At 44.5% G+C, this 24903-nt stretch overlaps 1 long non-coding RNA gene across 3 annotated transcripts in view; it reads left to right on the top strand.

The window, feature by feature from the left end:
- LOC308459186 overlaps positions 1 to 24824 on the top strand; it is a 102078-nt gene extending 77254 nt beyond the window's left edge. The window contains exon 4 of one of the 3 annotated variants that reach the window (XR_013977868.1): positions 24500 to 24824. This is a non-coding gene — a long non-coding RNA (uncharacterized lncRNA). The other 2 variants (XR_013977869.1, XR_013977870.1) reach the window with 2 other exon arrangements.
- The last annotated feature ends 79 nt before the right edge of the window (positions 24825 to 24903 follow it).

The raw sequence follows: 24903 nt of genomic DNA, 5'->3' as shown, positions 1-24903 counted from the left end.
AGGGAAGGGCCTGAAACAAAACTGACAATGTGACAGACAAAATGGGCAAACAGAGCACAATTTTTGAACCTAATTGTCACTTATTTAAAGAACAGCAGTATCCACAAATATGAGTATTGAATTGTACTGAACTAAGTCTGTTCAGAGGCATAACTTAAGAAGGTATGTAATTTAATAGGCGAACAGAGGGATGAATTAATGTACAAAGAAGTCAAGATTTTTATCACCACTGTCACAATTCTATGCATTTCTACTCAGAAGCAAGTCCTACTGAGATGAATGGGACTTACTTCTAGATAAGTGGTCTAGGATTCTAATCTTATGTATTGTCTTTCAGAAATATTCATGGGTAGAGGTTTAATATTTATTTATTCATCTATTTTACAACTTTATGAACAGCCCAAGACCAAAAACAGTATACAAGAAGACTGTACACCCTGTGCACCTACTGTACATATGCTTCAGTTACTGCCACTATCTTATGAAAATGATTCAAAAACCATATCAAAAAATGTATGGAAGGGTTCTTACACTTAACATTTAAGGAGCATGCAGTATTAATAGGTGTGGTGCTAGCCAGGATGGAATTTAGGGCAGGTGACCCAGGCATCCACCTGGAATACAGAGTTTGTAGTGGCTGTCATGGGCTATTATGCACTCAACAACTGAAACACATAATACGAAAACTTTGTATGGCATGGATAAATACAGATTATAGCACCTAGCATACAAACACCTGCCTTAAATGACTGGGATAAATCATGCATGCTAACTGTGACTCAAAGTTGTAAAATGGGCTACAAATGAAATAGAAAACAAGTTATTCAAAAGTTTAACAGATGGAGAAGGTGCCAAAAACTGCTCCTTGCTTGCAGCGCCATTACCTCTAGAGCTGGGTCTGAGGCTAGCACTAAATTTAATAGTATCTGGTGTGTTTCTGAAACTCTTTGAATTGTAGTTCTCTATGCTTGCCTCCTTTTAAAAAAATGATAACCCTTTTTTCTACCATATGTGCTGAATATTAGTTGAGCTAAAAAGTAACTCATCTAGGGAGGAGAACTGTTTTAAGGGTTGGCATTGTTGAATTAGTGTTTTGCATTGTTGTAGTCATAAAAATATCACTTTAAAAGTACTTAAATAAAAATTATTTGAGAACAAGGAGAAGCAGTCCTGAAGGAGAGAAGCAAAGCCTTCACTCTTGTAACAGTGTAACACTCAGCACCACAAGTACCCACTCAAGGCAATGGATGCAAAGAATGCTGATGAGCCACCATCATCACTATTATGCAAATTTCTTTTTGTAATTTTTACTATTTCTGTGATGTTACCAGAGACATCAGGGGTAGAAGCCATCATTAGTCAAGCTCATTTTACTTAAGTAAGTAATGTTGAATGTCAGCCACTGATTTCATTTCACTTGGTAAATAAGTTAAAATGTGTAGTTTATCGAATAATAATAAAAAATAAACCAAAGTTTAAGAGAAAGTTTATGAAATGACTGCTCAGCTTGTTTAAATCAGTATCTGGTTTCAATGGATCTGCTCAGGCTATTTTGACGCCATTCATTTAATCACATCCTTGCCCATGCGGAAAGACTGGGCTCCCCCCCCCCCACCTCCAGAGCAATGAAATTCATATAAACAACTTCCCAGTCATGAGGGACAAGGGATTAAGAATTATGGCTAACACAACTTGATACCTCAATAGTTGTTTTTAAAGGGAATAGAGCAGACTTTTCCAGATTTTTTAAAAACAATATTGTACAGAATTACTAACCTTACTATAATATTAAATGATTTTATTGCCTATTGTATAAAAAAGACATTGTATAAATAAGGCAGTCTTCTAAGAATGGTTATGCTTTTTGTGTCTCAGCTGACTGTAACGCTGACTGCATCTGCATGCATTTCACTGAAAAGAATTCAACAGAACTTTTATTAGATGAAAACAACTTGCATTTGTACATTTTCTCCCAGCCCATCACAATGTGGCACTGGGATGGGTAACTCTAAGGCTGACACACGGAAATACCAGTGGCATGTAAACAGATGCCCAATGCTGCTCTGAGTGCCATTGATTTCAACAAATTTCTAGATCCTATTTTGGAAGTCCAGTTACTAGTGTTAGAATCATCAGGGGGCTCTTAACCAAACATTGACTGTAGATGTTGGTGTTACAGCTGGTTTTCCTTCTACCAATTCCTGAATATATTTGAAAAATAAGATGTAGCACCCACCCTCAGCCTTTTCCGTACCTTAAAAACTTGCATACATTATTTGAATAGTGACTATGCATCCACAAGACTTGTATATGGCATGGAAAAGAAGATGAACCTATATAAGACCATGAAATCCAACACACATTGTTTATAAGTCTAAATAACTATTGCCTTTAACTGCTTTTTAAGGATGCACAAAAAGGAGACTTGTTTAAGAATTAAAAGATTTGTGTGTGTGTGTTATATTTCCTAAAGTATCTTTTATCACACTGTGTTGAAGACCCCACCCAAGTGCCATTAAATTAATAAAAAGCAGCTTTTAGAACAGGTATTGCCCCCACTGCAGAGCATCTACGGTAAGTATGCATCCAAGGGTGCAGCTAAGAGCTGGGATTAACAAGGGTAGGAAATCAATGATATTGACAATAAAAACACATAGCTTCTCTGCTGAAATTCTGCTTGACAGTGTTGAGTCTAATTATATAATCAGACCAACAGGACATATTTTGCCTTTGGTTGTGCCTTAAAAACCCCATTAAAATCAATGATGACACAGAAGCGCATTATGATGGTTTCAGCAGAGTCTGAACTGGGGAAACTCTACTGGAAGCTCCTGAGTGGTGAGCAGTACTCCTCTTATTTGACTCAATTAAACACCATTTATAGTTAGGATATAGTTTGGAACCAATTGTACTTTGAGGGGAGTGCAGATTATGGTATAATATCAGTATCAATGTTTTTAAAGGGAGGAGCAAAAACAAAGTAAAAGACACCACACATCCAAACCCACAAGCTCAGTGAGCAAGGCCGTGTTGCAAATTTTATAAGTGGTGTTGTTCATATTTATTTGTTGCATTTTTACACTAAGTTGTCTCAAAACGACTTGCACATTGTTGGATGTTTCGCATGCCCCATTAAAATCACACTGTCACCACCAACCAGCCTTTTAAAAGGCTTTTCTGGCATGATACCCCCACAAGCCCTGATCTGGTGCCAGTAGCACAATATCTCATTCCCATGTAATGGCTGATGGTAGTCTTGCTGCAGGGGACAGACACTGTGTTCCCTGCAACTTGTAATAAACAAAACTACATATGTGCTGCTTTTTAAATTGTGGGAAGAACACAGCCTGCAAGGAATTGTTTAGATATTAAATACAAATAAAGGGTCTTGAAATAGTTGGACAGAGCAGTGGATAGCTTGGAGATTTTCTAAGCTATTGCTGGATGAGTTTAAGCTGAGATGTAGTGATTGGCCCAAGGCTATTCAGTAAGCTCTATGGTTGAGTGGAAATTTGAAGCCGAGTCTCCAAGGTCCTAGTTTGAAACTCTAACCACTACCCCACATTGGCTCATACACATGGGCAAAATGGAAACCAATGTTTTGGAGCTCATTATTTTACTGGATTGTAAGCACAAAAGGGAGATGATGATAAAATTAATTTGCTTAAGTGCTTGAGATACAGTGATCTAAAACCCTGATGACAAAAACTGATTGCAGAGTTTTATCTCCCACATATTGAAAAGTTACCTGTTCATTTTAAAAGATCATAAGATTAAACAAAGGAAAAGAGAAAGAAACCAGTTTGTTTGCCTTCAAAATAAGCTAGAGCCTTTGGCTACTCTGCCATCCCTCTTTATGACTTCTGCTACTCATCATTTTGGCCTGGTTAAAAACTTCCTTGAAATATACTATGGCAGAGCTGAGTCAACACATTTTGTTGCCAGAAATGGACAATGATGTCGTCTCTGTTCTGTATACAAAGTGAACCTGTTTGGCAAATTAATCTTACTTCAACCCCTAGGAATGGGACAGAATTTTCCACCACACCCAAGACTTAGTTCAGGGAGGCTCACACAACAGAATCTACTCCCCATCCCTCAGCATCTGCCATCTGAAGTGGCCGCCTTATTTTAATAGTAGAGCCAGCCCTGTACTGTAGACAGAACGAAGCTTAGAATGTCTACCTTCTCTTCTATACAGTTCTCAAGCATATTTCAAATGCTTTATGAAAACATCCTAAAAGTTTAGAACTGCCAACTGGTTCTGAGAAGTTGCAATCAAATATGAGTGTTTTTCACAGATCAGTAGAAACCGGACTAAACTCTAGGGCAGGCTGGGTGCCTCTGTTCAAGCCAAGCAAGAGGAGGCAGCTCCAGCCCTCTTGGTCTTGAAGGGACCAAGATTCTGCATGGGTCAGTAGGTGGCATGTGAGCCCCGAGGAAAGGCTGCTGCTCTCAAGAGCACCGCACAGTCCTTCTCCGGCAGAGCTGAGCTGAATTCTTGAGAGTGCATTTAAAGATGATGTAACAGACACATATGAATTGCAAAACAGACCCTTGGGGGATTATAGACGCAAAATGTTACATGATAGTGTGTTTATGTATGAGTTTGACTATAGAAGCATAGCTAGCATTGCATATGTATAGATGTATACGCTATACCGGGCTCCTCCATTTATGCTTTTGCACAGGGAAAAGACCTGTCATCCTGAGGGGGAAGTAAATGAGAAGCATACAGCCAGGCAATGGAACCTTTACCTGCTATCACTCAGCAGCTCCCCTGAAACAGCATGGCTGCTGTTAGTATTTGCTTCCTATCTGCCCTTAGAAGGGAATAAAAAGTGGGAATTAAAAGTGTGCAGTGCGGCAACACATCACAAAATAGGAGTATAATAGAACAAAAGGTGATGGGAACAATGGCCTAATAGGGTTGGGGATATACTATCCTGGAGCAATGCTAGGTGTCTGAGGGTGAAGATCTAGAAACAGCTCCAGTGTAAATGTATATGACTTACCGTATTTTTCGCTCTATAACCATAACACGCACGTAGTTTTTAGAGGAGGAAAATCCGTAGGCATGCCACCCGTAGGCATTCCCTCCATAACACGCACAGACATTTCCCCTTACTTTTTAGGAGGAAAAAAGTGAGTGTTATGGTGCAAAAAATACGGTACTTTTGGGGCAATCTACTTCAGGGATTCCTGTAGAGCAATGGTTTCCAATTAGTTAAGTACTGCAGACCCCCTGTTTTTCAAAAGCTAAGCCATGGACCCCATTTTTGGAAAAAAAATGATATCTCTATGGTAGCTTTTGTTGTGAATGGTGCCTGGGACCCCCGGGGGGGAGGGGGTCCACGGACCACCAACTGGAAACCATTGCTGTAGAGCAAATAGCAGCTAGAAAGCAAATAAATGAAATAGTCATGTACATGTGCATTGGTAACCTCAAGGCTTGATTACAGTAACATTCTTTTGTGGGGCTACCCTTGTATCTGGTGAGGAAGCTGCAGTACAGAATGCAGCAGCCAGACTGCTCATAGGAGGGAGGGGGGGAGAGAGGGAGAGAGGGAGAGAGGGAGTGCTGCACTGATTGTCAATTTGCTACCAGGCCAGGTTCAAGGTATTTTGGACAATTCACAAAGCCCTAACCACTTGAGCCTAAAGTACCTTAAGGACCCTTAAGTTTCCTATTGCCCCACCTCAAACACTGAGATCCGATGGGACACTTCTGGTGGTTCTCCACACCCCTGAGGTTCAGAGCCTTTAGCGTGGCAGGCCCTGCCCTACCAGTAGAGGTTCAGCAGGCACAATCAGTCTCTTCTTTCAGGTGTCTTTTGAAAACTATATTGTGTAGGCAGGCCTTTGCAATACTAATTTTCTCTTTTGAACCAATCAGTATTTACTAATTTTTATGGATGCCTTTTGCCGATTTCACTGTTATATGTGGATATACAGTATTTTTATGAAAATATGGATTATAAACAAGTCAATAAGTAATTTTTTAAAAGAAACAGGAACTTGTGTGAAAATGGAAATATAACAAGCATGAGCATAAGCATTTGAGGCAATATTTTAAGCTGGCTTATGAACATTTAAATAATAACTTGCAGCAAACCTGAGTGCCGCCACCATCAGGTGCAGAGTATTGGAGATGGAGGCAGAAAACCCCACACGTGCCTCTTTCCCTTAAAGCTGCAGCCACAATTTGTTGCCCTTTCGTGACACCCAGCACAGGCTGCCAGAGGAAGAGGCTCCCCAGCGGGCTTGCTTGGCGCTCAGGCCGCCGGCTGAGGCGGGAAGAAAGGGGGTTGCGTTGGCGCCATTTTCCTCCCCCTTCGCTGGCCTTAATGAGGCCAATTATTACTTCAAGTGAGGGAGCTGTTGGGGGCAGGGAGACCTGGAACTAGTACAGTTTCTAGCTGTGGGGCAGCCTTGGCTAGGGAGGGAGCAGGGAAGGAGCCAGTAGCCTCTTGGTCCACACTCGCGCCCAGGGCGAGGAGGGGCCGCAGTTGCCACCTCAAGTCGAAGCGAAGAGGAGGAGGAGACGGGGTCACCCTTAAGGCAGTAAGGGAAGCAGGCCTGTCCCTGGTCGGTCGCCGTCGCTTCCTTCCCTCTTCCTGGCCCGCTCTTTTTACGTTTGCGGGCGGGGCGGGGCATGGAAGTTGCCTTTTGTCTGGCCGGGGTCAGACGGAGCTGTTTTGTTCGATAAAGCTTTAACGCTTCGTGAACACGCAGAAAAGGCCGAGCCCAGCTCCACTCTGGCCATCGCCATTGTTGGGCGGCTTTTAAAACACGGCAACCCTCCCCACACAGCCCGCTCCCAAAGAAAAACCACCACTCAACCACCGGCTGGTTCGATCCCTGCGAAACCTCCAAGTTCATACCTCGCCCAGCTTACTGATAAGTTAACCAAGAAATGCCAGGCGAGAGAAAAAGCACACCATAGGAGCCAACTCCTAGGGGTCGAGATCCGTTCGCCGCCCTCCCTCCCCCGCCCCAATAAATGATTTGAGGGCTCCCCCCCAAAATTGATGGGCATTGCCATTCAAAGGGTGTGTGTGCACTGCGTCATGTGATCGATTATGCGGGACGAGGCTTACCTGCCCCCCCCCCGCGAATATTTTATTCCACTTGGCAGCCCTGGACAGGTGGAAGTGGAGACGTGCAGGGTGTGTGGAGAGAGGAAAGCAGTGCCCTCTTCCTGGGGAAAAGACAGAAGGTGGCCCATTTCAGCAGCACTGTGGGCTTCATTGTCTGCAAAAATGCGCCTGGCTCGTAATGCTCCAGTTGGCAAGGAAGCCGGGCGGGGGCGGCGGGAGGAGAGATGAATCTCCTGCAAGACGCTCTTCCGAATGGTTTATTTAAACAACCCAGAAGGAGAGGAGTACGGGTGGGAAAGCGGGGTTTCCTCCAGCCAGGCTCCTTATGAGCTGGTGTGAAGGATATTTCCCTGTTTGGCTTCTGCAACGGGCGACCGCCAAACCAAATAAGTCAAGGGGGGGAAGAGGAGGCAGGGAATTGAATGTGGTCTGCGTACGTGTGTGTTTTTGTCTGCAGCGAAGTTTCCCTTGAGTGGTTTCATTTGGATTCTGTCTAGCCTCGCAGGCTCCATAATTCTTAAGACCTCCAAGCCTGCACCACCACTGCCCCAAGGAAGAGACCCTTCCCCAGCTTTCTTGAGCTATGCCGACTGAAAAGGGAGAGAGGGAGAGAGAGGGAAGGAAGGAGAGAAAGCTTAAAGCAATATGTGTATCCTGTAAAACGTCCATTCAGAAGTATGTCATTAGAATGCACGGAGATCATAGGTTAAATATTTCGACAAGGTAAGTAGGATAAATGGCCAGGGATATGATCTGGTATATTTGAATATCATTCTTATTTAATGTGTTATATAGCTGCAGACAGGAAAGTGCCTAGCGTTGCTTCCGTCTGAACATGCTTGTGGGTGCCTAGGACAGCGTTTCTCTGTGCCCAAGGAAAATATTTTTATTTCATTTTTATTTATTTTGGCGGGGGGGGGGATAGGGAGCGAGAGCGGAAAATCCTTTGCAAATAGAAAAGAAGACCTTTGCAACCAGAGCATGTTTTTAAAAACGCTGTCTGCAGAGAGAAGCCCAGGGGATTGGCTCGTTGGGCCTTTGTTGATGCCTCTTTGCCCCCTGGCGGCCGTTCGCTGTTAGGGCAAGAGGAGGCCTTCAGTTAAGAATTCCAGAAACCCTGCAAAGTGGGATCCGCACCGCACTTGTCGTCATTGTTTTGGCTGCTTGCAGTTTAACTCCCAGCTGGAAATTTAGAAGGCAGACCGATGAAATCTAATGGTCGCGGGCGGGCGAGATAGGTGGAAGGCGTAGCTCTCCTTGAATATCCTACCTCTCTCTCTCAGATGAAAAAGCGGGTGCTTTCCTTCAGAACTTCGTGTCTTTAAACAATTTTTTCCTGTAATAATAATCTTTGTTTCTGTTTGAATTTACGTACTAAATAAACGGTATGTGGGACTAAACAATATTTCGAACGTTTCACGCCGCATGATTCTGGAAAAAGAAAGAAATGTCTAACTTAAACTCCATCCAAATAAAGTGACGTTGGCTGTAGTCACCTGGAAGTAAGTCCCACTGAATTCAATGGGGCTTACTTCTGAGTAGGCCTGTATAGGATAGCGCGGCGAGGCGGCAATTCTACTCACACTTCCTAGGAACTAAGTCACGAGGAATTTTGTGAGTCTTCCTTCTGAGTAGACATCCTTAGGGCAGCCCCACCTTTGCTTCCGATTAAGTTTATCTGTAAGAAATGGGACTTCCGATGACATTTGTGCATTTGTGGCCTCGACTATAAACGGGTTTGTTTGGAAGTTGTTTCTTCATTTTATGCAAGAAATTTCGATGCTGCCTGCCGACGTAAACAACCCCAGGGCGGTTTACACATACCCGTTGCAATCACTGCGTCTTACTTCCAAGTAATGGTTTAGAATGCGGCGAAAAAACCGGATAATTTATGTTTGCAGGAGGGTAAATGTATTTGAAAGTACAAAAGTGGCCCTGACAAAGACACGTTTGCTTGCTGTTTCAGAAAGGTTTTATACTGGTGTTTTTATTTTCCATAGCGAACATTGTGATGATATATGGGATAATAAATGCGCGAATCAAACAAAGTGGCCTTTAATATATGCCGGGTGTCATTCAACAGAGTCAACCCCAGAGAAGACCCATTGAAATCTATGTCAATTGAAATCAGTGGGTCTACTCTGAGAATGGGTTTGTCGGATACCACCCAGTGAGTTCATTTTTCAGCTGCGATCCCAATAATCCACATAGTCAACATGATTCCAGCCCAATCCTATTAACACGCTTACTCGGAAGTAAGGCCTGCTTAATTCCTCCAGACATACCTTGAGGAAACGAGTAGGATCGGGATACAAACCAATTTACGTGGGGTGCAAACGGCACAGGCAGCCCACGGGCCCAGCCCCACCGCCTGGGAATGAGTCTCCCTAGCCAGCTCAGGGGAGGCAAACTCAGGTCAAAGTTATCACCCGCACATGGAGAGTGGAGCGAGCTGATGCAAATTCGCATCCGGTTTAAAGGAGTCCGGGGAAAGAAGAGAGATATATAGGTGTCCCCTTGCCATCCTGAACCCACTTCCCCGCGGAACTTGCAGCCAACTTGCTGCGGCGTGGACAGCAAGGAGAGCAGGCTGTGCCGGGGCTTCCGAGGCAAACAGGCTCGGGGATCTAACCGAGGCACTTTATGTAGATCACTCGGCGTGTCTCTCCGTCTCCCCCTCCCCTTTATTAACTCTTGCTGCCATGGGCTTGCGCCATTTCGGAGTGCCTCCCATAGCACACCGACCGACCTGTGTACCTGCTCACGTACCTATCTTCTTGGGGCCTGTAGCAAAGGAGAGCGACGCAGTTCTCCTGCGTTGCGCCGGACAACACCCTCGAGCAACTCGGACTAGGTGGCTCCCCCCTCCGGCTGCTTTCCTTGCTGGAGACGCTTGACTGTTGGGGGCAACATTTGGCAAAAGTCAGGGCTGCGCGCAAGCTCGCAGATAGCGCAAGCCAGCCGCCGCCCCCTTCATCTTTCCCCACCGACCCCAATGGATGGCCCCCAGCCCCCTCCCCACCTGCCGCAGGTGCGCGCATCTCCCCTGTCCTCCCTGAGCAGCGCCGTCATCCTCGCCCGGCTTTCTGGCTCCAAGTTCAATACTATGGGTGACATTTTAATTTTCTCTCTCCTGCCAAGCCGGGGAGCTTTGCGCGTCGCGGGGACAAAGCTGGCCAGGGTCACGGCGCCGCGGCCTGCTCTGTCAGCCCGTTCCGAGGCCTCGGATTGACGGACGTCTTTATCTGACACCGCCCCCCCCCCCCAGCAGCTCCAGCTCCTCTCCCCGCCAGGCCCTACCTGAGGAGCCAGGCCGAGGATGACACGGGGGTCGATCGGACGAGCCCCGGATTTGGGGGCAGTTGGAGACGACGAGAGATGGATCAATTTTTCTCTATCTATGAACCCACCAGTCCACATTCTCTCCTCTCCTGCAGACAGCTGGCTTCCTCATTTCCATCCCTTTGGCCTTCACTGCCCTCCCGGGCCACAAATTTAGGCGTATTTCCTGACCACGTTGCCGCCTGCACACGCGGATCGGGTTAGGTGGAGAAGGCTTAAGTGTGGGCGAGGCCACTCTGGGCCATAGGTGATCCCACTCCAGTATTTCAGAATGCCACGGCCCCCTCTTCCAAGCATTTCCCCCTTCATTTCGAATTCCCCTCGCCAATACTTCCCAACTTCTGTATAGTTCCAATAACTGATTTTTTATTCAAGACGGTCTGCAACTTTGTACCAACTTACCTGGGAGTAAGCACAATTGAACTCCCATAGAGTCCCATAGACTTGCTTCTGAGCATACATATTTTGATTTATCCCTCTGCTTTATTATCAGTGCGGCAATGACACATCGAGACACCCTAGGTAGGTTTACTCGGAAGTAACCACCGTGCTCAGCAGCAGTCTTGATTTTGGAGGAAGAGGAGGGACTATCAGCCAATCATAGGGAAGTAATATGGTACAACATGCTGGGGGGCATGGGCATAGACAAGAAGGGCAGGGAGGGGCAGCTGCCCCAGTGTAAATCAATACAAAATACTTAATTAACTGAGGATCTGCCCCTCCAACATAAAGCCTGCCCCCCAACATAAATCCTGGCTACGCTCATGTTGGGGGGGGGGTAGAGAAAATAATGGCCATTTCCTCCCATCGTTCCTGATCTAAGTAAACGGATTTCATTCCTCTGCTCAGCTGAATGAAGAATCTCTGGCTTTGTTTCAGACAAAAAATTAATCAGCTTTTATGCTTCCTTTTGCTGATTGGATTCACAAATACGAACGATGTACATGTTAATAAAGCAGGAAAGCTGAATAAAAATAACAACTGACCTGATAGCTAGGGTGTGTCTTAGGAAATTTGGATAGTAAGGAACTTTAGAGTCTCCTATGGACTCCTAGGGAACACCTAACCTTCCCGTTAAAAAGAAGGGGGACTTAAAAGTGTTTGGCTTTCACTAGATTTGGTTCTTTATTTTGACTTTTCCTTCATTGTTTGTTTGCAAACTAGTAGAACCTGGCAAAATTATGATGCAAAGTATGCATCCGGACAGTTAACCGTCCCTTTAAACAGCTGGATTCAGCTTCAATCGGTTCATTGGAAATAAATCGGTTTCTTTGGTCACATTTAACCGTGTTATGACACGAGACGACAAAAAGAGGCTGGAGATGTACAACGTAGTCATTTGTGAGAAGCTAAAATCTAAGACTTTCGCTTTGAGAAGGCACCGAGTGCCATCCTCTTGAATCTATTATTTTGTAAAGATGGTGAACCAAACCTCTCTTTTGCTTTCTGAACAGCACTGGAGAGGGAGAGAAAGAGAGAGAGACGAGGATAACGACCCGATACTTTCACTGAGCAAAATAAAATCGATGCCGCTCCTTGGGAAAGGGCCGCCATAAAGTTGGGGAACGTCTAGAAGCGAATGGGGGTCACCCGGTCCGAGCAGAGGCGCCGGGCCTTGAGCAGCAGGCGGGTTCTGTCGATACTACTGAACTGCGGCTGGGGTCGATACAGTAGGTTTGCCTTGGCAGGGCGAAGAACTTATCAATAGGGATTACGATCAAGTGTGTGGTGAGGTAATAAGGACGACTCTGTTGGAGCGCGGGCTATCAAACGGCAACCCTTACTCCAACTCCCCCCCCCCCCGCCCCGCGATGGGGTGTGCACATCCAGAGACCTATGAATATTGGATGTCTGCTACATTCAGCCCGGCTGCTCTTACTTGCAGGACTCTTGTTGGGTCAGAATTTTTCATCAACCGGCTGATGACATTTCATTTCTTGCTGCCCCTTATGGGGAAGGGGGCGCTCGGAAACCTACACAATTCAGGGACCCAAGGGGCAAAGTTTGGATCTCGAAGTTTATTTTTTTTAAATTGCCCATTTTTATATTTATTTTTAAAAGAACTGGTTCCACCAAATACTCCGCTTTTTCCATCATGAACTTTTCACATTGCCACACCACCTTGCCCTTGCGCGCGAGGGAGGGGGAATGAGCGCATCTAAGAGGAATCCCTTTTGAAACCGCATCCAAGCCACTTCCCCTAGGTAGTCTAAAAGGGGCCGGGGAAGTCGCTCATTGAATATGCACTGTAAAAGTTTAACCGTGGTTGCAGCCGTGGGTTCAAAATTGTAAAGTTAAATATTTGTTTTTAATTTTCTGGCTCAGAAATTTTAACTACCAGTCAGGGTTCCTCCTGCGGCTGCTCTAATGGGCTTGCATAAATAGTTTTGTTATTACCACTTGTCTGCTAAAACAACATTGGCTTCGCATCCTGACACATCGTATTTAAAATCCTGGCAGCAGGGAGAAATCTCTCATCTCGGGTGTGCGTGTGTGTCGCGGGGTGGGGGGGAAGAATGGAAATGAACTTGCTTCCGCATTGAGGGCGGAGGAGGGGAGAAAAGCTAGGTTGATAAATTTATATAGCCAGTCCGAAAAATTAACAAAACACACCGCTTCTATTAGTTTTTAATTAGGGTTTGTGATTTTCGACATGTTTAAAGGACAAGACTGTGTGCTTATGGAGAAATATTTCAGCAGGAAATTTATTTGATTAAATATATCTGCTGTGGGGTGAGATCCTGACCAATTGAAATGGAAATAGGCAGGGGCGACTTCCACTACATTCAGTGGGGCTCGGATTACACCGAATAAAGCCAGTCTTTTAAAACAACGTCCCATTTTAGAGCGATTGTTGAACGCCTAAATTCACTATTAGAAATCGCCAAAAAGGCACTCTCATTCTACCGGCGTTTTAGGCGAACTCTTCTAACTATCCCTCCTGGGCAAATATGGGCTCCATCCTTAAGACATTACTTAAACGCTTTGTTTGAATTTCGGAACGAATCTGGTGTGCACAAGAGGCATGGGGAATGTGGGGTTTTGGCTTTGGCATTGTATTGCCATTAGAGATGCTTGTGGACTGGTTCTCAACTCAGGGGAGACATCCTCCTCCAGGGCGTGGGCGCCCTTCGGACAAGAAGGGGAGCTGCTCACGAGTAATTCCGGTTGAATTGTGCCCCTGGCCAGTGGCAAAAATCTCCCTCCGAAAGGAATGGGCCGCGGCTGCACACTTGATTTGCTTATTAAACTTAGCTACAATATATATACATTTCAAAGCAACAAAATCGTTTACTGTGTACTCAAACAACCATTGTACAGTAGTAGAAATTTCCACTGCGAAGCAACCAACTCCTCTCCAAATCACCCCTTCCAAGGCTTGCGCTTCGTTGAACTAAAGTACGTAATTTACAGTTGACTGGCCCTGCTTCGGATGGCGCTGTTGGCACTTTCCAGAGGCCCCGGGCTTTGGGGCGGAATCTGGCACGCACCAACTGTATGTCTGTATACCTCAAGCCCAGCTGAAAAGCTAAGAAAAGAGGGGTTCCCCTCTGCTGATAGTTGCGCAGCAGATCTGAATCTCCGGGAGCAACCATGAGTTGCAACAGGGTTTCTAAGGAGGAAAAGTGGTGCCTTCATTTCGACTAGGATCTTGGGCACATGCGGGGAGCGAGAGTGGGGAGAACAGTTAAATGGTTAAAATGCCCTGCCCTGGTCAGTTCCGTTTTCACGCACCGGCTGGGGTGTCCAGTCTTCCCCTCCTTTTCCGCAGGGCAAGACGCTGCCATACTGTCGATTCTTTTCGAAGCCGGAAAACCATTTGCTTTAAGACTTGGTTAAGACTTGCTTAAGACTCTGTTGTCTTTCTGCTCCGCCCGGTTTGATCAGCCGATTCTACCGGCCTTTTACAAAAGCTGGCGGCTGTCATCAAATGCTGGGGGCCCCTCACCCCGATCCCGGCAAGCAGAGCAAGAGACCCCCTTGCTTTGGCCAACTATGCTGGGCAAGCTTTCGGACTGCGCGTTCTTCTTCGCGCACAAGCATGATGGAGATGAGCACTTGTTTTAAGACGCTTTTAAAATACAGTCACAACCACTGGAGCCAGATGCCAAAGACATGCCAGGCAGCTGCGGTTCTTGCAGCTCTACGCGCCAGCAGCGCCACTTCCCTCGCTAGCTATGGCGGCTTCTCGCAGAGGCCAAGATCCAGGACCCGGTTAAGCCCAAGTGTCTCGTTTCCAAGGCGCGTGTGACACACCAGTGGCATTCCCGAAGGCAGTGGAGAAAGGGGCTAAGAAGCGATTGTTTTGGGGAGAAAGCCGGCTGCCCAAATCGGTACTGCGTCTGCTATTGGGTCCGGAAGAACACGTCGGACAACGGGAGAGTGCGGGGGGGGGGGGGACTGCCCCGTGGTTGAGGGTTTCGCTTTCAGTTCAGCAACTTTCTAGCCCTCGACGTTCAACCTACACCCATAAGTCATGAGAGGGATTCTTTTCTTACCCTTCCAGGAGTTACAAATTAGACGGCCCTGACTCCCGCCATGCTTTAATCCAAGGCTTGTTTGCTACTCAGCCGTCACTTCTGATCTTAGTAAAATCCCTGTTCTTATAATATACAAAGGGGGAAGTGAAAGGGCCCTTTTGGGAATGGGGGGTATTATCCCAAGCAACCCAGTGACCTAAGCCTCTGCCTCCCTCCTCTTTCTGTGTCTCTCCCCACCCCCGCCCCCCGCCCCAGCTCCGTATCCTTTCCTAGGTCAGTGTGCAAAACGAACTATTAGGGGAAGCTATTGATCGCCCATCGCGAGGGCTCCTCTTCCCTATTCAGCCGGCCCGGCGTAATGAATTCGTCCATTTGAAAACATTACAAGGAATATTGGAGATTGACTGGGAGAGGAAGTGACACTTGACCCCTTTCGGATCCAGCCGCACCCGGCAGCAGAGGAGAGGGGAAAGAGCGCTTTCAAAATACGAGTCTACCCTGCTGGGAGGCAGCAAGCGCGCCGCCGATCTCTCCCCTTCCCTCACTCCCTCGCCGCCGCCTTTCAGTCAGAGCTAGTGAGTCGGCAAAGGACTGGGTCGCGAAAGGCTGCTGCAACAATGCGCGGCCCAACAACAGCCAAACCGCAGAGAGAGTGTGTGGCGGCGGCTGGGTGGAAGCACTTCCCTCTCCCACTCACCAGGATCGTGGCCAGTTCTGGATGGGGAGCCACACTTGGCGCAAAAGATGCACGGCCAGGCATTCAGAGAGCAAGAAACCCAGAAACCTGCGGAGCAAGCGATGGCTTCCCTGAGTCACCCTCAGGCAGCGGGCTGCCAAGGCGCATCACTGCCCGCAGAAAGGAGGCGGCAACTCGGCTCCTGCCTCTTTGCTGCAGGGAGGAGCGGGTCCTCCACTGGGGTGCCTGCCTGGCTGGAGGCAGAAGCCCGTGCCCTGCCTTGCACGCGTGATGCCCTCACATCCTGCCAGTTCCTCGCTCAGACAGGAGGGTCTTGCTCTCCCTCCCGCCCATTACTCAGGTCGGAGTAGGGTTGCGCAGTTAGGCAGCAATCCTATACACCTAAACTGAGAAGAAGCCCTATCGAACTCCATGGGCCTGCAGAGGACTGCAATGTTGGTGGATTTAGTTTGCATCGCTCGTGGAACCCTCTGCAAGCCGTGCATTGTAATTATGTGTATTGAAAACATGTCCAATATATGGCAGCGTGGGCTGGGCTTACTTTCTAAGTACGGTAATTTGGAGTGGCGCTCACTGGATTGATTTCTAAAAATAAGGAAACCGCACCCCAAAATACTTCAGTGAGCAAAGGACCCGGCCTGTGCTCCAGTCTACGAGGCTTGCCAGGGTTCTGGCATCCCTCAACAGAGGAGATTTGTTGGGACCCAGTTTCACCCCAGATTTTGCGCCTTGGCCAGGCCTTGAGCTTGCAGGGAGGGAGGCGTGCAGCCACATTGCTCGCACCCCAGCCTTCTGGGGCCTTTTAGCCGTTAGTGGACTACAACTCCCATCGGTCCCTGCTGGGCCTGGCTGTGGCTGGTGGGAGTTGCGCGCGCATGGACATCAACAGGCGTAGGAACTCTTGTCTCCTCCTTCCAAGGAGATTTTGGTCCTCTGTATGCATCCAACCGGGTTATCTGTGGCAGTACCCCTCTCCTTTTTGCCAGTCTAACGGTCAAACTGTACGCTTGATTTTATCGGCTGGATTTCAGATCCCCCCCCCCCCCCGTTGCCCCATCTCTGTCCCAGTCGCGTGGTGAACAGAGTTAAACCATTCGAAGAGGTGCACGCTCATTCCGTAGAGGGCTCGGGTCCGGCGAGTTAAAGCGAGGTTCAGCCGTCCAATTTTGTACAGTCAGGAGGACGCAGGTTGAATTTGTTAAAAGAACATCCCCCCGGTGCTGGTTTTCTTTGAAAAGTAAACAAACACTCGTTTTGGCTAACATTGAATTATCCACTCAGTCTCCTACCCCCCAAAGTTATTCTGACTGAACTAATCGACATGACACCTCGTTTCGCAAAAATCCAATTAATTAGAAAGAAAAGCAGAACGTTCTCGCCTCTCTTAAGCTCTTCCCCAACCTGCAGGAGTGGCGTCAAAAGAGTATTTCTTGCTGTTGGCTAGTAATTTCAGCCCCTCTTTATCCAGGAGAGGACACCTATTCACTTCCAAGTCCAATTCAAGGTGCTCGGCCCTATCTTTAAATGCCAAAGAATATCCTTCAGAGCCGCATAGTATTCTTGACGGGTGGAAAACCTGTGGTCCTACAGATGTTGCTGGAGCGCACAATCTCTGACGGTGGTCCATGCTCACAGCTGGGGGTGATGAGATTTCGAATCCACCCATATCTGGAGGAGAACCATGGGCTCCCCACTCTTGTCAAAATCTCTGAGGCCCTTTTCTAAGTTCCTTCCTTAGTGGAGGCACTTTACACAGTTACAAAGGAAAGGGTCTTTTCTGTGGTGGCACCTTGACTTTGGAATGCCTTCCCAAGAGAGTTAACCAGTGGTGTTGCCATAACAATATTTTCAGCTTTTCATTTGCCCAGACAGTTAAAATGGCTAAGTTAATTGTCATTGACGCCTCTCATGTTGCTAATTGATTGTGAACGTTAATGATGATGGTTTTGGATTTGTATATATGGCATGAGAAGGTTTATCCATGCCCCTTGTATACCGCCCTAGGGTCTGTTTAGATGAAGGCTGGTCTAGAAATATTTTAAATAACTTAATAAAATAAGAAAGTTGTTTGGTTGCTCACTAGAACACCACACCCCTGCCCAGTTCAGCTAAATATTTCGCTATGTGAATCAGCCTGTTTCTGTGACCTGAGTTATCTGACCAGGTACCACTGGAACTCTTGAGTGCACAAGAGGAGTTAAGGTCATATTTTCTTTTTAAAAAATATATATTTTAATTAAATTTTACATAACAAAATTCAGTTTAAACATATCAATCACCTTTACATTTAGGATTCTCAGAATCCCTTGACTCCCCCCTGCCCTTCTCTGGTTTCCATTGTCCATCTCTTTTTATTCAACTTATTCTCCCCCCACCCCAACTTATTGTATCTATTATTAGCTTTTCCAGTATATTTTGTCTTTTACAAGTATTACTCTAATCCTGCCAAAGTTTTTAACTGTTTACAATGCTCTCTTAAATAGACTATAAATTTCCCCCCATTCTTTCCTAAACTTCTTCTCGTCCTAGTCTCTGATTCTCCCAGTCAATTTCACCATTTCGGCATAGTCCATCTTCTTCATCAGCCATTCTTCTCTGGTTGGAACTTTGTCTTCTTTCCATCTCTGGGCCAGTAGTATTCTTGCTGCTGTCATCACATACATAGTCTTTCCTGCTCTTTCGGAATCCCTGTACCTATAATACCTAACAAAAAAGCCTCTGGTTTTTCCACAGATGTTATTTTAAACATTCTTTTCAACTCATTATATATCATTTCCCAGAATGCTTTTGCTACCTTGCACGTCCACCACATGTGGTAGAAAGTGCCTTCTTTTTCTTTACATTTCCAACATACGTTAGAAGCAGTTCTATACATCTTTGCTAGTTTTACCGGTGTTAAGTACCATCTTTACATTATTTTCATATAATTTTATTTCAATGAGCAGCATGCCATCTAAATCTATTGTCATGCCCTTCAAAGTCTAAAATACCTGTGCTTTTCAAAGTTATCCATTCCATTAGCCAGCAGAGACAGGACACCTCATAATACAATTTTAAATCTGGCAAAGAGAAGCCCCCTCTTTCTTTATCATCTGTTAATAATTTATATTTAATTCTTGGTTTCTTCCCTTGCCAGATAAATTTAGTTATATCTTTTTGCCATTGCTTGTAGTGTCCCTCCCCACTGGCCACAGGTATTGTCTGAAACAAAAACAACATTCTTGGCAATACATTCATCTTTATGACAGAAATTTCCCTCCAAAGTGATAAATTCATTCTTCCCCAAATCTCCAAATTCCTCTTTATCTCTTTCCAAGTTATTACATAGTTATCCTTAATTATATTTATGTTCTTAAGTTAGCCATACACCCAAAAATTTCAGCCTTTTAAAATTGTTAATTGCGTTGCTAGTTGTAATTCGTTTATACTTTTTTCAGTCATATTTTTAACCAATACTTTCATTTTTTAATTATTTAACTTAAATCCTGCTATTTGTCCAAATTTGTACATTTTATCCAACACCCTTGGTATACTCAGTTTATACTCTTTGCACCCAACTGTTACACCTTTTATTTCTTTTTCTGGTCTTATATTTCTCAACAGTATGTCCAATACTAAAATAAACATTAATGGCGACAGGGGACAACCCTGTCTTGTCCCTTTTGTAATTGTACATATTTCTGATATTACATTATTCACTAATAACCTTGCCTGTTGGTCTGTATATATTGCATCAATTCCTCTTAAAAAGGTTTCTCCAGAATTCATCATCTCTATAATTTTTTTCATGAAACCCCAAGACACATTGTCAAAGACCTTCTCTGCATCCACAAACATCAATGCTGCCTGCTTTTTATTCCTGACCTCCAGATATTCTATTATATCAGTTATATTCCTTGTGCTATCCTTCATCTGTCGGCCAGGAAGAAAGCTGGCTTGATCATGGTGAATTAACTCTTTAAGCACCCCTTTCAAACAGTTTGTCATAATATTAGCAAATTGTTTATAGTCATTATTCAGCAGAGATATTGGCCTATAATTTTTTTACCAAAAGTAAATTTGTGTCTTGTTTTGGGAGTAATGTTATATATGCCTCCTTCCATTATTCAAGAATTTTCCCTGTGATCAGTATCTTTTTCATTACTTCCCTCAATGGTTGCATCAGAAAGTCCTGTAGTTTTTTATAATATTTGGTTGATAAGCCATCCGGTCCTGGAGATTTGCCTATTTTAGAGTACTTGATCCCTTGTTGTATCTCTTGAATCGCTATAGGTACATTTAGATCATTCATTTTTTCCAGTTTTAGATAAATTACTTTTCATTAAATATTCTTCAATTATATCTTTATTTTCTTTGCCGGCTTGATATAACTTTGTATAATATTTCACAAATAGTCTTCTAATGTCCTTCGGGTGATCTATTATTCTATCCTCTACCTCCAATTTATTTATCATATTTTGTCCTTGCTTCTTTTTTAATTGCCAAGCAAGCAAGTTCCTTGGTTTATTTACAAATTCAAAAATTCTTTGTTTCAACCTTTTAATTTTCCATTCAGTTTCTTTGTTCACTAACATTGAAAATTGTGCCTGTAACATTTTTATGTTACGTTTTATTGTGTCCTTTCCAGGTTTCTTAATCAACTCTTTTTCATTTTTTATCAGCTCCTCTATAATTTCTCCCCACCCCTTCTCGAATTCTTTTTTGGTATGCACTTTGCTGAATAAAAAAAGCCTCTCATTACTGCTTTGCTTGTACCCCATACAAAATTTCGTTCTGTCCCTTTATGCAAATTCAATTCAAAATAGTCCTTCAGGATTTCCCCCACCTTTTGCATAGTTACTTGGTTGTCTAGAAGACTTTCATTTAGCCTCCACCTGAATGTGGAATTTTCTTCTCCTTTTAACTCTGGTAACACTGGGTTGTGGTCTGATAAGGTCTTTGGTTGTATTTCGGTTCTTTTTCTCAATGTTAACTCATTTGATAGCCATATCAAGTCAATCTTCTGGCAGACTGATTTCGCTCTGATTAATGGGTATATTCTCTTTCAAATGGGTGTCTAAATCACCAAACATCAGTCAATTTTAAATTCTCCACCAAATTGAAAAAAGTCAGAGGTAGTCTTCCTTCTTTCGAATCCGTTTTTCTTATTGTCCTATCCATTTCTAATGAGACTACCCTGTTTAAGTCACCCATTAAAATTATTTTTTGATCCATTAAATCAAACAATTTTTCTTCCAATTCTTTATAAAATTCCAATATTTTATCATTTAGTGTGTAGATTCCAATTATCAATTCCCCCCCCCACCTTGTAATGTTATCTCATTAGCAACCATTCTTTCATCCTCATCTTTAAATAGCTGTTTGGGGTTGTATTCGTCTTTTACATAAATTACCACGCCTCGTTTTTAGAATATTAAACACCATTTCATATCAACAGTCCAATAATGCAAACTATCAACTGCCAGGTATCAGATAGTGAAATCAAACATCATGATACTGATAACCAATATTGTGAAAACATTCAAAGAACATTCAAGCACCTGGAATTTTTTTGGTATCAACTTTTCTAAAGGATAAAGCAGGGTATAAATTCATTTCAGCTCCATGAACCCCAATCAGAAGTCTATGAGAGATGCTCAAAGGCAATTGTAAGGGCCTTCTGGGGAAATGATCACATTTAAATGAACTTCTCCCCTTTCACATTTAGCTGTTCCTTAAAGAAGGAAGGTGATCTGGAAAATCCCCATCGTGGCCTTCTTCGGAAGGAACCCACCACTGACCACCTGGGGAAATCTTCTGGAGCGGAACTCATATTACCTTAACTTGGGGGGAGAGAGTGATGTTTGGAAGCTGTAGGGAAGCAGCAGCAGCTCCCCCTCCTCTTCCCAGAGCTGAAATGTTCATTTCCAGGCTGATTAATTAGAATGATGTTGTGCCCCACCCTCCCATCATTATTAGCTACACTGGCTTCTGATTAATTAGGCACTGGAATTTGGAGTCATATATTCGTTAGCAGATTGCCTGATTTTGTTTTTCTAAAAATATCCATGGGGGACCTTTTCCTGAGGAGCTTCATGGAAATTTTCTAACACACACCTCCTTCCCAGCTTGTTTTTCTTCCTCTTTTTGCAAACTGCTTCCCCCAGCCAGCAAGGAACCATCCTAATGACTGGAGAAAGGCAACCAGTGGCTTTTGTGCTCTTGAGGCACTCAAAGTCATTTTTGTCATGTGGTTGTGGAGAAAAGAGCCCAGCCATGCAGCAGGAATCATTATTCTTGGTAAGATCTTGACCTCCTTGCAGTCAAGGAGGACTGCTCTCTTTAGGGCTATAGACCATTACCCAGAACCATCCAAATGCCACATACTAGGGGTGGAAAAACCTTTACAGATCAAGGGCCAGGTTCCTAACTCTCAGGGAAGTCTACTTAAGGAGGGGATGCACGACTGCCTCCTTCAAGGGAGATTGTACTGCTCCCTTCTCAAATGAAGCATCCCCCTGGATCCATCTAGTCAACCCAAGTTTTATCCCCTTCTCTGGGAATGATGAGAGTTGGCATACAAATAGCCTAGCTTCCCTACCTCTGGTCTACCCAGTGGTACAAAGTCAAGAAATAAAGCCAAAAAACAACAGCTGGAGAGTATCTGTTAACCATTTCCATGGTTCACTTCATCCCATCTTAAGTAACAATGGGGGGCTGTATCACAATTCCTACTTCTGTTCTCTGAAGCCATTGACAAGAAGCTGATAGGCCTATAATTAAGTTTGGTTAGTAGCTCTGGGACACCCTTTGGATGTGTTTGGGAATATTGTCTGAATTCCTATGTGAGCAGCTGTTTGCTTGGTGGCATTTATACTTCCATAATTTGCCAGTAAGCTGAAACCACCACAGGATAGCAGGAGGTGTTTGCCAGGTGCTAAAAGTGACACCAGAAACCAGGTTGATGCCCTTGGTGGCGCAGGCCCATTTCCCTCTAGGATGTTTGGGGTTCATGTGATGCCATTGGAGAGGCAGCTCAGGAATGCTGGAGCTTAAACATTTTCCTTCCCCACTCCAGGTGTTCAAGCTGCTTCTCCAACTGACCAGTACAATGAAGCAAGACACATTTCCTCTGGATCCAAGAAAGATCAGAGAAGAATATGCAAACATTTAATTTTTTTTCAGAGCCCAAAGTAGAAGTAAACTTAATTTTTCATTCAGTTACTGAAGCAATTAATTTTTTCTCCCCTGGTAGTCCCCACCCATTAGCAGTCTCAGTACAGAATAAATCTTTCCCTTTTGTAATCTTTCCCAGATGTTTGCTATTCACTTCTTTCTAGTGAAGCTTCTGCTTCCAGACGGCCTCCGTTAAAACGCATTTAGTCAGCAGGTACAACATCTGCCACATTCTTCTTTACCTGTGTCTCCAAGGTAAAGCCCCTTGCTTTCAGGCTTTGAAATAAGCAGCTATTTTCCCCCTTTATGGGCTAAAGTAATAAACCTGTACACAATGACTTGCAATTAATTTCAAAACCATACTTTTCAGACAGGCCAACAGGTTGCTCAGTTAGGGCTGGGCTCGGTTCAGCTGCTGATATACAGCAAAGGTGAAGGGAGACTAATCCAATCCTCACAGTGACTTCTGCACCACCAGGCCAAAGGGCATTAGGGTCTTCAGCCAGGTACATCCCTTCAGCACAGCACAATTGGGCCTCCCTACATTATCCTCACAAGAAGTCTGTGAGGTAGCTTAGGCTTGGAGGCAGTGCCTGGCCCAAGGTCCCCCAGTGTATTTCATGGCAGAGCAGCGATTTGGACACAAGTCCTAGTCCAACATTCTAAACACTATGCCACACTGGCTCTGTCACACCACAATACTCATTCTCTCATCTCCATAGCATGGAAGTATTAGGTTATATACAGCTAGGAATCCCCCCCTTCATTTCATGTTTTATTGTAAACATTGACATTTCAGTAGTTTAGTGGTCCTGAGAGAGAGAGAGAGAGAGGAGAAAAGCTATTCATACTTGAGGTTTTCATGATAGTATGTTTTTGTCTGAGCCATTTGGTTGAAAAATAAAGGGATTAGCATTGTGTGCTTTGCAGAAGACAGATTTTGTATGAGTTCTTTGGGCACCAGGTGACAGGAAGCCCTAGGATCCTAATGAACTGCCATTTCCCCTTCTTTACTGCACTTTCTCTGTTTCAAACAGCTATGCGGGAGACAAGAATCCAACAGGTTAAACATTTTCTAGAATGGCAGTTATGGAGAAAGCTTTACATTGAACAGGAAGCCTAGAAAGATTGAAAAGGACTCTGCATGGTTAACTGTGTTAAAGAAAGCATTCCCTTTATATTTTGGGAATGAAGAACTTTTGCACGGATCAAACTCTCTGTAGATGTTTCAAGCTGACATGGACTCAATTAGTCACCAGAGGGAGCTCTTGCAAGCTGAAGAAACATTAGAATCCTCATGACAAAAGGTCTCCCTTCATTTTTATCAAGTTAACCCTACAGGCAAATATAAGAAACTGCAGGGCATACCATTTCAGTTGCTCAGTCAGAAGGGGCAACCTGCTATTATGATATCCACAGGCTATTACAATATTCTTCAGAATGGCAATGAGATAACAGCACTGAGGCTTTCTTGCAATAAATGGCTAGCGAAAACACCTCTGAGGGCCAGAATACATTTTGTTGGGTTGCCCTTTAACAGGTGTTGTTCAAAGACAAAGCTCTGTATGCCAACTAAGGTTTTTAAGTTCATAAACACACCAGTTGTGAACTTCATAAACAACAAATGCTTTTCAGGGTGTAAAAAGTATTTGACAAAACCAAGATGGACAGGCTAGAAAGAGTCAGATCCACACCTGTTTAAGGCTGGTTTTAATTTTTCTTAGGGACACAGTCGTCTAGATATTGCTGGACTACATCTTCAAGCAGCCCCTGGCAGCAGAGCCAATGATCAGAAATGGCAACAGCAGTCCTACAACTGGAGGGCCACAGGTTCCTCCCACTGGAGACTGGTATTGGTTAGGCCATCTGGCCTTGGCCTACTGTTTCCTTAAACCATTCAGTTAGGAAGGCTATAGCCTTTTCTATTCCTGGTCTACAGCATCATTTGTTGCCATAGCTAGTGTGTATATGTTCAAACTCAGTTACCTATGTTTGCCTTCTTGTGTCCACTGGCCTCCATTAGCACTTGAATATAAAACTTCTTTCCAACAGTGGTGGAAAGTGAGTTTTCTTTCTAGCTGTTCAAGAAAGCCAGTCCTCCTTACGTAATGGCAGTATGGTGCTCCTA

The sequence above is a fragment of the Podarcis pityusensis genome (assembly GCF_964106645.2).
Source record: "Podarcis pityusensis genome assembly, chromosome: 12".
In the NCBI taxonomy this organism is placed as follows: Eukaryota; Metazoa; Chordata; class Lepidosauria; order Squamata; family Lacertidae; genus Podarcis; species Podarcis pityusensis.
Note: the sequence above shows the minus strand (reverse complement) of the source record. Positions and strands in the feature narration are given on the sequence as shown.